The 15,484-nt window shown below is 38.7% G+C and overlaps 1 protein-coding gene across 6 annotated transcripts in view; it reads right to left on the bottom strand.

Annotated features, from left to right (window-relative positions):
• RNF144A (ring finger protein 144A) overlaps positions 1–15,484 on the bottom strand; it is a 62,405-nt gene that overhangs the window by 46,243 nt on the left and 678 nt on the right. For 3 of the 6 annotated variants that reach the window (XM_066179878.1, XM_066179882.1, XM_066179885.1), the window contains exon 2: positions 1,221–1,303. The exons of 1 other annotated variant lie outside the window; for it this stretch is intronic. The gene's annotated coding sequence lies outside the window, so the exon portion shown is untranslated. Of the gene's footprint in view, positions 1–1,220; positions 1,304–13,062; positions 13,294–15,484 lie in introns of those variants that run through there. 2 more of the 6 variants (XM_066179879.1, XM_066179883.1) reach the window with 2 other exon arrangements.

Genomic DNA, 15,484 nt, shown 5'->3' with positions numbered 1-15,484 from the left:
TTCAACTAGCTATACAATTAAGAAGTACTTCTTTATATCAAGATATGTTACTCCAGCAGCGCATACATATTGTTACATTAAATCTCCAATACTTAAATATAAGCCAATGAGGGTATGGCTATGTTTTCATGAGAGATTTTTCCTGTAATCAAAACCAGTCAAGTAAGAACACCACTACATTTCAATAACTAAGCCAAGAACACGACCTTCAAAGAAAAGGAGGGAAAAAAAATTGTAGTCTAGTGAATAAGTATATGACTTCTTAGTACAATTTTCAGAAAATGAATGCGTGCAAAAGCGGAATTACTTGGAAAACTGAAAAGCTACCAACAGCAAGTCACAAGTTCAGGCAAATAAAAAATCTAAAAATGTCATTATATCTGCATGTAGCCATATATCAGAGCAAGCATAATGCAGAACTTGCAGCTCTAGTGATATTCACAGGATGACCTTTTCCAAACCACAGAGAAATAGACAGGTTTTCACTATTTAAACACAAGTTCTGCTGCCTTCTAAAAGATCTGAAGATAAATATGTTCTATGTTTTTTATTTGACTGGAGATACATTTACCAATTAGATCAATAATTTGCTATGGACTACATACAGAACTGTAGCTATCTCAAAAAGGAAATCACTTTATTATCTCACTCCCTTATTTGGAGTGGGAATATATGGAGTACACAGAAATAGAACTATTAAATCAAAAACCATATATGAAAGCACAACAGGCTCTGTTACAGGGATGAAGATATATATGTGTTTTATACATGTGTATATATACACACACATATATATGTTATGTAGAGATTTAAAAATGAAAGCCTAATGAGCCCATTTTAGGTGTTACCATTAAACTGTGCTTTGAGGATTGCTATCAAACAAGTCTCTGTGACTTGGATTTTTCTAGGAAGCTAATTAGAACACAGATTTGGTTGTTTTCCTACATTTCTTTGGTAAATGAACCAACCCTTTTCATGTTAGAACTCCATAATTAAAAGCAAACTTTGACAAATTCCCTCCTCTTATACTACCCCAGGCTATGTGGCTTCCACTTTTATGGGGAACCACAAGAGCAATTCCAAAGATTGTAAAACCCATCTCTCAGGCGTATTTTTCCCCTCCCACGGCTTCTGTTGGCATCAGTCTTACAAAAGCGGGGCTGCACTGAGAATTGCATCTGTCTGTGCCCCAGCCAAGTGTTATCAAGGCAAACACCTACCACAACAATCTCTCCTGTGTCAGTCACAAGGATCCCATGAGAAAGCACCAACCAGTCTATGATTTTGGTAGTGTTAGACAAGTCTGAAAGACAAAAGATAAAGGTCACACTTTATTTCAACTGACCATATAAAACCAGAACTAAGAGTTCCATTTTGCCAAGCAGCTTTTAAAACTGTGTGATAGCATAGTCTTAGCAGACAAAATTTCATGGTGGACTTGGCAGTGCAGCGTTAACAGTTGGACTTGATGATCTTAGAGGTCTTTTTCAACTAAACAACTTTATCATTCTATGAATTCAGAAAACAGCAATTGGCAGAGTCCTACTTTCACTGCAAGCTATTTCCCATTTTCCAGATTTATCCAATACTGTTTTTTTCTCAGAAATAAACCATCAGCTGAGTTCCTTTCCAACAAATACTCATAAAACATCTTTACTCAAACTGGGTAGTAGATTTTAAACATAAAACCTGACTTTTGTTACCAAATATATATAGAAAAATGCAGCTAGGAATAAGTTGGTAGCCAAGCACACAACATTCTCATTTTCCTTATTCATCTTAAGTTTTAAACAACATGCTATTTAAAAGTATTTATAATTATTGAAGTATTCCTTAACATTAAAAATTCCTAGAAGTAAGCATTTAATTCCTGCAACATTCTTATCCTCCACTGATTCCCATTTAGAGGGAGATGTGATATGGGAAAAATATCTACCATACTCCTAGAAAAAAACCCAGTAATTACTGTTACTCAGGCAACCAATGCTCAAAAAAAGCTCAGATATATGTGCTCCAAAATTCTAGGTTACTGATCAGTTATTCAGCCAACAGCTGTGTCACCAAAACAAGGTTCCCCCCCTCACTTCTTCCACATCCTCCTCACTTCAACCTTGCCTGAAAATTAGGAAAACTGACAAAAATTGTTATTGCACTCTTCCTAAATTACCTTGACCTTTCAGGAGGAAAATCAAAATCTGTTTTCATTATGGTTTATCTGCTTGTAAAATAAGAAAGCTGTTTCCTGTACCTTGGGGTCAGAAGGTCCATGGGATGTATCAGATTGTTAACCTGAACACCACAAATTATTACACATTTTCCAAGCACCCTGACAGCAAGATAAGTAGCTTTTACATGGACAACAAGTACTGCCTGGGCATACAATGTGCCTTGGGCTGGAAACCTCGAGAGATTCATCACTTTCTTTAATGGCAGGAAGGGCAATTTACTGGTTTGAAGAGCTGTTCACATTTTGATTTAAGTCTTCAGACAGTGTTTCTAATTATGCTTATCACTCTCTAAATGGGAGGAGGAAAATAAATTTAAAAAGGAAAGTAAAAGAATTGAATACAACACACTTTCTTGTCAAGGCAGCTAAGATGTTCAGTCTCTTGTACAGTTAGGGTATGGGTAGTGTTTAAGCTGCTTTCATACTCATTGCCTAAAGATCTAGAGGTTTTTCATCTCTTCTGCCAGCTCTCCTTCTTTTTAGCACACAATTTGTCTGGGCCAGCACTCTAAGTAATTACGTCAGCTTCATCTGACACGCATCTCCTAATCTCTTTCTTCCTCTTAAAACCTTGCCAGCACCTTGCTCAGCACTTCACTAACCACCCCACCAGGGCTGCCTTCCTGGGGCTCTCTCCCACTTCTATCTTGGAAAGGTGAGAAGGATCCTGAGGAAACAAATAGCTCTTTATCAGCAGGGTTTGTCACTCCTCCTGTTTGCTCCTGGGCAATCTCTTTCAACCACAAAAATTCCGTTTATCCTCTCTACAGAAGGACCTCACAGATTTACCACCTACTCCAAGTCTCTCTTTCTCTCTCCCCTTATTCAGACTGGAAATTTCAATCCTTCTCTCTGATGTTTCCTTGGAGTTATCCAGCTATTAGGTTAAGCTCTATACAGATGGACAAACCGCCCATCTCCCTTCCCATACAAACTTTCCCAAGAGGATCTTATTGAACAGCCAGCATTCTGCCAGTCCCACAGCCTGCACACTGATTATTGTATTCAACAGGAAGTTGTATGTCTAAATCCTGTAGAAAGAACATGCATAATGTACATAAAATTCAGTCTTTTTCTCTGGTCTCTTAAACAACTAAAATGGTTATCCTGGTTTATAAAATGGTATCCTTTTATCCTGAAAGATCTTCCTCCTTTTCTCAGACTTCAACCAAGTGAACCCAACTTCAAGAATTTCTGAAAGGACATAAACAATGGTCATTTCCTGCACATGCCACTGGGCTATTTCAATTATTTATTGCTATTTAATTCATGTAACCCCTCCCAAATGCTTTTCCCATAATTTTAATAACCTTCTCAGTCTTCTCATCCTTTTCTCTTGATCATTTTTTACTAGTTTTATCATCCATCAGGAACAAAGAAATTTATCGCACAAAGATGATCTGACTAATCAATCCATTCAGCATATTTTAGACATTTATCTTTGGACATCTTCAAGTCTGTATTAAAATTATCTGGACAGGAATCTAGTAACTACTAATAAAAATGCAGGTAAAAAAAAAGCAGCTGCTCACACTCCACCCTTTCCACATTACATCACTTCCAGGAATTTTTTCACCACTAACCATTATTGCGACTCTTTCTATACAACACAAAGGTTTTCAAAAGACCTTTTAAAGACGTAAAAACTAGGATCAGATACAGAATTTGAGTGTTATTGTCATTAATAATACCTCTAACATGCCAGGAGAAAAGTGCTTATTTTATAAATCCCATCAACCAAGGATTAAATTAGCCCTCTCTTCTCTTCCAGTAACAGTGCACTGATACCTTAAGAGTTCTGTATCCAGCTTGATCCCTACACTTTTGCAGAGTTGCTGTTTTCCAGGATGCAGTCCCTCATGCTTCATGTCTGGAAAACTTTTCACCAAGAATCCCGAACAGCTACATCCTGTATACATACCTTTGGTTTTACTCATCAAAAAGAAATAAATCATTCTTTGTGGCTACTTAGTTATTATTACAATCTGGTAAACAGCATAATTGGATGAGGTTTTGTTTTTATGCTTCTGTCTTAGAAATGAAAATGTCAAACATGTCTTGCCTAGGCTTAGTCCTGGAATATCTTGATTCTCAGTTTATTTCCCACAGATACCTATTTACTTGTTTATATTTTACAGTTGGCTGCTGCTCCATTCACCTAGCAGGCTTTTGCTGATGTGCTGTAATGGTTTTCCCAACCAGAAAGCTGTATTGTACAGAGCCACAAGCTGACAAGCAGAAGAATTAAGAAACCTGTGTCAGTCTCAGCACAGGACCAGTGGCAGATGTGGAAAGAAATGCTGTGGGATCTACTCTATATTTGTGTGACAGCCTATCATCCATTTTTTGTGTCAGCCCAGAGTAGCCAGGAGGCACAAATGGCCGTGAACTCATCTCTCTGCACTTCATCCTGTCAGAGCTTATGATGCAGCTCACAGCCCAGCAGCCACAGGGTCCAAGGACAAACGCTAAAGGGCACATAGGAAAGAGGATGAGATTTGACAGGTTATATGCACAAGAAGGAATTTCAGCTTTGGATTCTCACTTTACTTATAGTGGTGACAACTTGTGATTATGCAAAACATGTCCAAAACCAGCCTCCTTAGCTTTGTCAGGAGACAGCATTTCACACAGTCCTACACTGTCAGCCCTACTCACAGGGGCAAGGAACACGGGGTGAAAGATGAGATCCCTCAGCAGTGCCAGCTCCCGCAGCAGCCAGGGGCACAACACATTGGTCAGAGGGAAATTCTGCTGTGCCAGGTACTAACAGGCCACAAACATATTGATGCCCTCTGCCAAGGAGACACAGAATTACATCCTGGAAACAAAATATAAGTGTACAGCTTAGAGCAGAGAGAAGCACTTAGGTACTCTGGGTAAAGCTCCTTGCTGCACAGTGCCAACTTAAGTATGCTGTTGCTCAAGCCAGGAGATGAAATTCCCATGGATTCCCTGAAACAGAGTAGGAAGCCGCTGACTTGCCACAGTCCTTCCCCTCCTTCCCTCTGGTTTCCATATCCCACACCATTTTCTCTTGACAAGTGCTATTCAGGTTACCATGGCTGAACAGCTATTTGACTGGCTGGTTCCCAGCTGAGGTGCTTTTCATCAGATCAGATGTGGGAAGCTCTTTAAAGGCTTTTTAGAGAAAGCAGCTACATGATTTCATAAAGACAGAAAAGCTCAAAGCACAGTGATAAAAGGCATTTTAATAGATCCATTCATACTAATACAGGAGATACTGTGTGCTGAAAACAGGGAAATATAATACGTTTCTAGCATGATAGGCCAGAAGATTTAATTGCTAGCTTTGCTTTGAACCTGACAGCTACTAGTACTCTACTGACTCTTGGATGCACTTCTAAAGAAGTTTTGTCATTTTAGATTTCTAAGAGGAGATGGTTGGATTTAAGTATCAGGTTTATTATAATATATACAATAGAAAAGCACACAGAATTAAACCTTTGTGAGAGGACAATTCCCTACCTCATACACACCTGCTTATTAAAAACCCAGAACAGAAAATGTCTTCCCTGTATTTAGTTTTCTCCTGCAATGAATAATAAACAAACAAAACCTTAAGTTAAAAGAATGAAAACATGATTTCACATTCATTTCACCGGATGAGCTTTTCTAAGCCTTCCAGAAGATCCCCAAATGCAGTAAAGTCAACTAAATATCGTATGTTTTCCTGTAGAAATGTAGAGGTAGGCATATCACACCATTTAAAAAAATAATATAATTGTGTAGGGAAAAAAAAATGCTTTTCCCACATGGCTAGTCTAATTTCCAAGGGAAAAATATTAAAATAATTTGACCATAATTGGGTTCTGAGTGTGGTGTAAAAACAGTCTAGATTTTGCAACTTTCTCATAATTGTATAAGAACATAAATCCATTTTTAATTTCATCTGCAAATGTTTGAAGTTATTGTTCACTTACAAGCTCTAGGGAGAAATTAAACTAAAAAAGGGTCTAAGGTTCAATCTGACCTAGAAATCAACACAGACTTAACCTGACCTCCTTTTGTCAGTCAATCAGAAATGGACCAAACTAGTTGTCTTTAACCTCAGATACATTGAAACACACAAAGTATTTGACTGAAAGAAATAAAAGGAAACATTCTCTTCCATGTTGAAGACCCTAGTTTCACATTCTTTCCCTCTTGAAACTTGATCACACAGGAGATGGACTGGATGAAGAGAAACACACTGGGCAACCCCTTTCAGGCTACAAAGTGGACACACAACGCACCAAGAGGCACAGATGTGCACTGAGGTACAACTGAATTTTGCATAGGCTAAGCCAGATGGACTGACTTGGCAATGGCTCCATCACCGCCACTGGCAGTGAGCTGCACAGCCAAAATAAAGACAAAATAGAAGGCAAAAAGAAATTGATATAATGGCATTATACCAAAGCATATGCTCCCTGTAGCCCTGGAACTTTTGGGGAGAGTCCCCCTATGCCTGTTGGATGAGAGCTGTCTCAAGGTGACAGCTAGTACTCTTCTACATCTTGTGCCGTATCAGACATTTCCCAAGGACACTATCAGTTAAGAGCAGACTATGGTTCTTAGATGGAAAAGGGAATTACATTCAAATTATCTTCAGTTTTCTGCCTCAAGTTTCCCACAGGGTCCCAAAACTAAGTCAACTAACCAACACACCCCTCCTAACACACACAGGAGAACACAGGGTCAGCCCGTGAAAAGAGGGAAAAGATCCAAATAGGAATTGTCATGAAGGAAAATACAGCTCCAGGTACAGAGCACACAGCCCTTTCCCTGTGTGCTCATTTGTGACAAGGCATGCAATACTGCAATTCATAGCACCACAGTAGCCAAAGGCCCTTTCAACCTGGCTGCCTTCATGGCTAACACCAGCCAATCCTCTGAGAGGGTTCTCAAGTGGTTCCTATCTTTCCCATCACATAGCACTGCTCATCCATTAGTGGGCACAACAAGCCTTCACACAATAAGAGTTCATACAGTTTAAGACCTACCATCAGATGCCCAACATTTGTTTATTTTGGGACAGACTGCCCCAAAGCCACTCTCTGCATCTGCACACTTTGCATATGTGGTACTTCCCTGGAATAGATGACATCTACAGAAGTATACTGCATTGAGAGGAAAACTGTATTTACATTATTGTTTTCTAAGGAGTTCATATCTTTTTTTCTTTGACAGTTTCATTATACTCATTAACTGTTAACATTCACAGAAAACATCAACATTCAAATCCAGCAAATATTTTTGGAAATAATTTATGCAAACTATCTCTATTTCAAAATATCCTCATTTCCTTATTTCCATGTACTGAATGGATGCCAAGTAGGAAGAATATGGAGGAGAAGGGACTGGAGGAGGCTTTCTGTATTATTATTATTATGAAAAAGTAACTTGTTTTAAAGAAATATGAAAACAGTATGTTCAGGGAAAAAAGTTCTCTGCTAAACGAAGGAATCTTTTCTGATCCCTGCAGACTTTCCATCACTGTTGGTATGTAATAGTCTTAAATGTCAGGAGCCACCTCAATTAAACAAAGTCAATTTGGCACTTAGACTCCCTAAGAACATAATGATGCAATCACAGAAGATTTTGTTACAAAGCTCTTTTGAGCATTCAATAAATGCATTAAAACATGATGTGCTTTATCTGATGCACATACTCAAAAATTAAGTGCCCATATAAAATAGGAACACAAGCCTTCAAAACTATTCTTTATTTTCTCGTTACAGTATTTACTGTTTTCAGGTAGTGGAGTTGTACATATTTTCACTGAATTAAAAAAAAACAAAGTCCGATGAATGTCTGGGAACAATCTCCTTGAGTAACCTCCAATTTTCTCCCACTCAAGCACTGAAACAGTTTGACAGCAAACACAAAGACTTCAGCTAATATGAAATACCTAAGCTCAGGTCTACATCCCCCACAAAGAGCATTTTCCACACCATTCCTAGGAACACCTACTTGCTTATGGCCAGATATTAACTTTTTGCAGCCTTTCAGTAATTTCCAAGAGCTCAGACACATACTGTCTTTCATTTAAGCCTGCTTGTTTTAAGTTTCTTTGACTGTAAAGAATTTTTTTAAGAGAATGATTTCCTCTCTTTCCTGTAAAGCTCCAGATACTGTGAATTCTTCATAACCAGCAGGGCTGGATAAGTCCCACATTAAGGCAATCACATAGAAACTCCCTTGTTATTGAGAAAGCAAGTGCATTTTCACATTAGTTGAGGTGATTTTGATAGGACATCTTTACGTGCACATATTGTTTTACCCTGGAACTCTCCAGGTTATAGTTTTAGTAACATCCTGTCCAGCGCAACACAAAAACTGTTGTTTTCTCTCTTTTTTTGCAGGTTTTTTTAATGGGTCTTTTTTCCCTCCAAAAATAGCACTATCTTTGCCCTTCCACAGCTCAAGATCAGAACTGAATGATAGCACAGTGAAAATACACTGCTATTTCAATGAAAAGGATGGATTCAGTCTCATGGGGTGAGAAATGAAGCTGCATGAGAAAAGATACTAAGGCAAAAGGCAAAAAGCAGAGCTCCTCACTGCCCTTGCTGCAATCCCTCCTGAAGCTGCCACTAACAGCACTGTTGCCAGCCAATAAAATGGTACATCACTATTATTAGCACAATGAAGGGGCACGATGGTTTGACTTTTCCTTATATTGGCAGCTGTGGTGAATCATCCCATCCAAAAGCAACTATTCCTATTAATAAAAGTTGCAAGGACATGCCTGTGTTGGTCTGAAGTCCAATACAGTAGAATCATGGAGGACAGGAAACAAAATCAAACCAAAGAAACCCCCCAAAAAACCCATGCAGACCTTTCAGAGAAGACAGAGCAAAACAGCAAACTTTCCAAAAAAGAGCAGCCCCTGAAAACACATTTATCTGTAACTATAAGAACGCTTCACAGCAGTAGTCTAAATTGAAAAGCAGGGAACACTGTCAAACGTTATATTTCATTCAAATCTGTGAATTTCAGCTTTCTAAGGAGCTAATGGAAATGTGAAGTGACTGATGCAAATATTTAGCACTAACTGACAGTTTGCTAAAAAGACTATCACATTCTTTGGATTCATGAGTTGTCTATGAATTTGACATACCTTGATTTTTGACTAAATATGTAACATGAACTGAAGTTAGAACTACCCTGTTGCTCCCTCTGAAGTGAGATTTTATTTTTGAGACTATGACAAGCTAGAACAAAAGAGAAGACAGACAAGTGGCTTATCACACTCCTAGTGACTCTACAGATGCAAAGGGGTTAAGACAGTAAAACCACTAACTATTATGTTCCACCCTCAATAAAAGCCGGGTAAAACCTTTAAGAAAGGATCTTTCGGACATAAATCCATGCAAACAGCCAGTACTGCTGCTCCAGTGGGACATCACATCATGCAAGAAAGGAGATGGGTGACATGAGGTTGCATATTCTGAACACCACCACAGCTGATGCCCAGTGACAGCAGTTTGAGGGAGCCAAGCTGTTTGCTTCAACAAGCAGCAGAGGAGAAAAACTACAGTGCAGAGAAGGATGAACTCACATGGCAGAGAATGGCTCCCTCAGAGCCACAAGGATCCAAAGTACAGGGCACAACTAAATACACAGAGCAGAGCCAACAACAGCATGGAGAAGTGCCAGGGTCAGCAGCACTGCTTTGAGCAAGCTTCACACAGCACCAATTCTTCCAGCACAACCTTCCCCAAGGCCAGGGACTGTCACAATCACATTGTAAAGAGAAACAAACAAGCTTGTACCCTTGAGATAAACTTACACCCTGCAGATGGGTATGAATGGATGAGCATCCAAAAGCTTCCAAGGTTTTTAAGTGCTTACCATCAGAACTACAGATAATACATACTGCACCCTTAGGAAGCAGCTGGCTTCAGCTCCTGTAGCACCTACAAAGTTCACCACCATGTTGTACTTAACCTGCATCCGTTTCACTTCTCAGTGATCAACAGGAAGAGACAACTGCTCTGTTCTGCCTGAGGCACAAAGCTTACGCCCTCAGCTCAGTCCTTGGAGCAAGGCAGAAGCCAGCAGGCTCCAAGTGGTCCTGAGGATCAATGAGACCAAACAACATGGAACAACCATCGACAGCCCACTTGAGCTGGCAAATGCATCCTACAGCTGTGGATGTGGTTGTCTGACCTCTCACAGCTTTCCAGCAACACTGAGACCTAATGAATACTGTTGCAACTTTGCTAGAAAGTTAGAAACACACACATACACCTAAGAAACAGTAATTGACAACAGTAAAACCAGGTGATTTAAAGTAGAGAGAAATTACCAGCAAGCCTTTCAAAATACAAGAGGTCAAATATCAGAAGTACAAAACAAACAAACAAACAAAACCAAACAAAATAACAAACCCAAACCTGAAAACTCTAATAAAAATTGGAGCTTGGTTTGGCTGTTTTGTTGGGGTTTTTTGGTTTTTTTTTAAAATATGGTCTGCCTTTCCACAAATCTAACACACCTTATACACCCTCAACATGTATCTTTTGGTCAGCATTTTTTCCACAAAAGTAAGAACAGACAGTACACATCAAAGGTAAAAGTAATGCATAATTAATCTAAGAAAGTAGGTGTGTGTAGGTGTTTTCTCCTCTAGGCTCCAACTGCATGACAGGAAATACATTATTCATGAAGGAAGATGATGGTACAACATTAATCAAGCCAGCATGACAAGACAAACAAAGACCACAAGATGTATTCAACAGATAGCAGTGTGCAAAAGTGATCAGCTAACTGAAAGGTTCACACAGTCTATTTACAGAAAACAAATACTGAGGAGAAATACAGAAATAAGACTGAAGTGCTTCAGTTTGCAGCTCATTTAGTCTTGTTCCAGTTGGGGGACAATCTTTATACAACTACAAAAAAAAGTTCCTGGGTGTCAAAAGAATTGCTGTTATAAAGCAAAATTATTAAAAGACAAGAGTTAAAATAATTATTTAAACAAACAGGAATTCACATAAGCAGGACGCATGAAGAGCAATAATAAAAAAAAAATCTTTTATAAAAACAATTAATCTTTTTCTCATCATGCATGCTTTACCACATTATAAAGCTGCTTGGGGCTAAAAATTAAACACTTGCTCTTCTTCATATTCAAAACTGTTGTAAAAATATTCAAAAATTAAGGAAAAGTGCCATTTGAAACAGTATCAAAAATAGAAGCACAATGTAAGTAGATTTGTAACCAACTGAGCCAGTAAAACCCAGTTTCTTAGAAATGCGTATCAAAGTTTCTGGAAAAGTTCAGACTTCAATATGCCCTTCAGCAGGCATCTTCCCATCTGCCAAGGCTGCCTACTGCCAGAAAAGGTGTAGGTTTATTGGAGATAAGATACCACTGTCACACAAATGCAATTGGAATGGCTCAAAAGGTTTAGAAATAAAAAGCAAGAATGAAAGTCAGACATTCACAGAGTTGCATGCAATCTCTATTTTGTCAGAAAACCAGGCTAAAATATATATATACATTGACTGCACATAGCTTTGTCTTGAACTTGCAATTTCTGCTACAAGACTGCACTGGAGACATGAGCCTGACCACACAAGTCACAGAGCATTGCTCTCATTCTGTCTGGATGGATGTATTTCTTAATACGGGAACAGAGAGATGAAGGGAAAATGGTTTCCCTTAAGTAGTAATAGAAGGAAACCCAGACTTAAAAAGCCATTCATTTTCCTCCTAAGAGGACAAACACTGTTTGAAGCATCAGGCCCAGAAAAATACAGTTGCTTTACAGAATGCAGCAACACCCCTCTTGCCACCCCAGGGACGGGGCATTTGGGCAAGGAACAGACTCCGCTCACCCATATCACCACAACCATCCTGTGTGCTCACTGCAGGGAGGCAGCCCTGACTGAAAGCATTGTATAGGAGGACAGAATGCAACAACTTCTGATGCTTCTGTCAGACCTGGCCCCATCAGATGCCATTTAGAGTAATGAAAAGTAAAAAATATTTATATACATATACTGCACAAAATGTTGTATATAGCATATGTTTTGTGTACATACACAAAAATGTATATATAGAAGGAAAAGAATATCTGTGGAATTATAAAATCCACACACAGATCCTCATCAGCAATCAGACATGAAACAAATCAACTGCTGAACAGCAATGACAGAAATTATAAGCATAGGAAGAAGATGATCATGTACCAGATTATCAAGGGCTAATAATGGATTTTGGCCTCAATATATTTTCCTAATTCATTTTCATATTCCTCGTGTTTCATATTCCTGGTTAAATATGAGTCCTCTGCAAGGACTGGATGTGTAGAACAGTATACAATTCTTATCCTAGATATGATCTATTTATAAGAGAGTGGAGTTGAGACAAAGGCTGGTCGGCTGAAACTATCTCCAAGGACCATAGTGATAGCTTTCATAGCTTGCAGTTCATACTGGAGTTTTATGGCTATCGGAAATAACCCAAATACTCTGGAAACAGAAAAGCCAGTAAAATTTCCAAGTGAAATTCAAAAATAAAGACTCCAAAACTATGGAGCCTGGCTGGTCACAAGCAAAGCAGTGATCAGTGCAAGCAAAGCCGAACATTTTTATATAATGAAAAAAATTTTGCCTGAACCTGGTAAGATAGAACTTTATTTTCCAGACAACCTGCAAGACCCATGCACATTCTGAAGTGAAGTGTTTCAGATGATTTATTGGACATCATGAAGAAGAAAAAGTTTGTATTTAATAAGTTTTAGTGCATTTTTTCAATCACAAATCATTTCCATTCAATATAAACAGGATGAAGTAGTATTAAACTGTCATACTGGTACCTGGAGGATAACAGCAAGGTGTTTCAAGGCAAAAAGCTACGACTCACTTGATATTCTTCAAGTAAAAAGGTGAAAATGCTGCTGTAATAAAGAAATAACACAGTCATGCCAAGTCTGGAACCATCTGACAAGTTGTTCTGTCCTCACAGGAAATAAAAAGTTACCAGACATACTGATTCACTTTCTCTGTTCCTCATTTTCTGCAGCCTTTTTGAGAAAAGACACTTAATGGTGTTACCACTATAAATGGAACCATCAGCAAACATCCAAGCTATTTGAAAATCCATATTATGCTATCACTGCCAGCTCCAGAATTTGCTGACTGCATATGCAAAGAAACTGCAAGCATTTCTGATCCCAGCTGATTAGGAAATACAAAAAACATTCCTATCACTTTGCAGCAAGCAGCCAAAAGAGCAAGTATATTTTCAACAATTCCTTCCAGCCACCAGAACTGAAAAACAGACATTATCATTATGATCTTTTTGTCTGAACTCCTTCAAAAGGTCAGGGAGAGATGAATTTTATGAGTTTGTTTCTGCAAAGCAATACAGAAAAGGATATTGCCTTATAAAAAGAACAGCTGATCACAGCCTAAGTTAGACACAGCAGAATCACTATAACATTCAAAATGAGTGGTGGGTTAGTTTGTAATCGTGTCCCATTTCCTTTTTGTAACTAAAGATGTAAAAAGGAACACAATAAAAAGCAAGTCTTCTAATCAAACCACAGACAACAACTCAACTGCATAACTACTGATACTAATCCACAGAATATATGGTGGCAAGTATAACAGGTTCCAGTTCCCCTGCTGCACCAGGTCTCTAGGAGAGAAAAGGTCTGTGCTTGCCGACCAGGCTGCAGGATGATCAGAGCCATTATTTTTCCCTGATTCAGCACTGGGAGGGCAAATAAGAGTTTTCTGCCAGCCTATGAGAGCATTCTTGAAAATACAGCAGATACACTGAAGCCATTCATACCCACTGTATGACATTGCAGCCAAAACTCATGTTTAAGACAGCAGCTTTGTCCTTTGGCTTAACTGAAAGAAAAGTTGTCAGAAGTTATAAAAAAACCCACATGAAATCTGACAAATACTTGAAATGTAGGGCTGGGTGGAAAAAAAAAAACCCCACGCTTAAAACCAAAAAAGTTAAGCAACCATATAGTCTTTTCCCCCCTACAAATTATCACTTTAAAAGACTAAATATGGGGAAAAATCCCAACAGTCTGTAAGTGTTACTTTTAATAGTGTAAAAGTGTAACTTTTACTACTGTGTTTCAAGGGAAAAATATCTACAATAACTACAGACAACAAACATTTGATCTAGCAGCTCCTAGGATATGAATCATGGTGATTTAGATATAAGATGAAATCAAGCCTCTATTTTACATAAAGGATGGCTTATTGCAACTAGTTATATCAAACTAAAACACCCATCATTGTAGTATTATTTCAATCACAGATGGTTTCTCCCCCTCATAACACACAGATTGCACAAGAGGATAATGACAATGAGACATGATGGCCAGGGAAGGTGGGCAGTAAAGAAATAACACTTCATCCCAAGGGGCAAGGATGGTGGTGGGGGAAATCCTGTCTTTTTTAAGACACTCTGAAACAAAAGGAACTATTTTTCCCCTCCTACCACCACCCTTCTCACTTGATCTTGCCTCTCTTGGGTATTTAACAAACTTCATGTCAGGACACCTTGACACGCTCACAGCCAGGAAAAAATAATCATATTTTTTCACTCACATACCTCACTGCCAGGAAAAAAATAATCTAAGATTTCCCCACACTGTAAAGTCCCATTAAAGTATAAACTAAGCATTTTCATTAAAGGCATGAATCTTCCCCTTACCATACTAAAAACCCTACACACACTTTTACCCCCCAGTCACCCGTTCGCTAGCCTCCGAAGCCTGTGAGAGAAGCACACACAAGCAGACAGGTCAGCCACCAGAAGTTTAAACTACTGATATAATCTCTCCAGTAGCACTCTGCCCAAGAACATGTAACTTCAGTTTAGCCACTGCTGGGCCAGCACTGATAAGCTAATGTAAAATTAAGCAATCAATTTCCCAAAGTAAACAGCTGTTTGGCTACGCACGGAGCAATATAAACAAATGGATCTATTTATAAATCATCATTTATGCTTGTTGTAGAACAGGAATGTTATGTTCCAGGGCAGAAGTGACAGTATTTCCAAGAATATAGCAAAAATTCAAACAGCTGGTATCTTCTTCCATCAGTCTGCCCGCTGACACACTCTGTTCCAGTTCTATAGAAGCAATAAACACATGATGCAGGGCCTGATCTGTTTAGGAACAAGATAACCTTGATTCAGCGGGTAGGGAGACAACCTCATTATCATACCCATGGGTTCTTCCAAGAGCTCAAAAAAAGTCAACGGTAACA

Source organism: Chamaea fasciata, unplaced genomic scaffold, assembly GCF_029207755.1.
Source record: "Chamaea fasciata isolate MVZ Bird 193981 ecotype frontalis unplaced genomic scaffold, bChaFas1.0.hap1 SCAF_3, whole genome shotgun sequence".
Taxonomy (NCBI): domain Eukaryota; kingdom Metazoa; phylum Chordata; class Aves; order Passeriformes; family Sylviidae; genus Chamaea; species Chamaea fasciata.
This window is presented reverse-complemented; position numbering and strand designations above follow the sequence as displayed.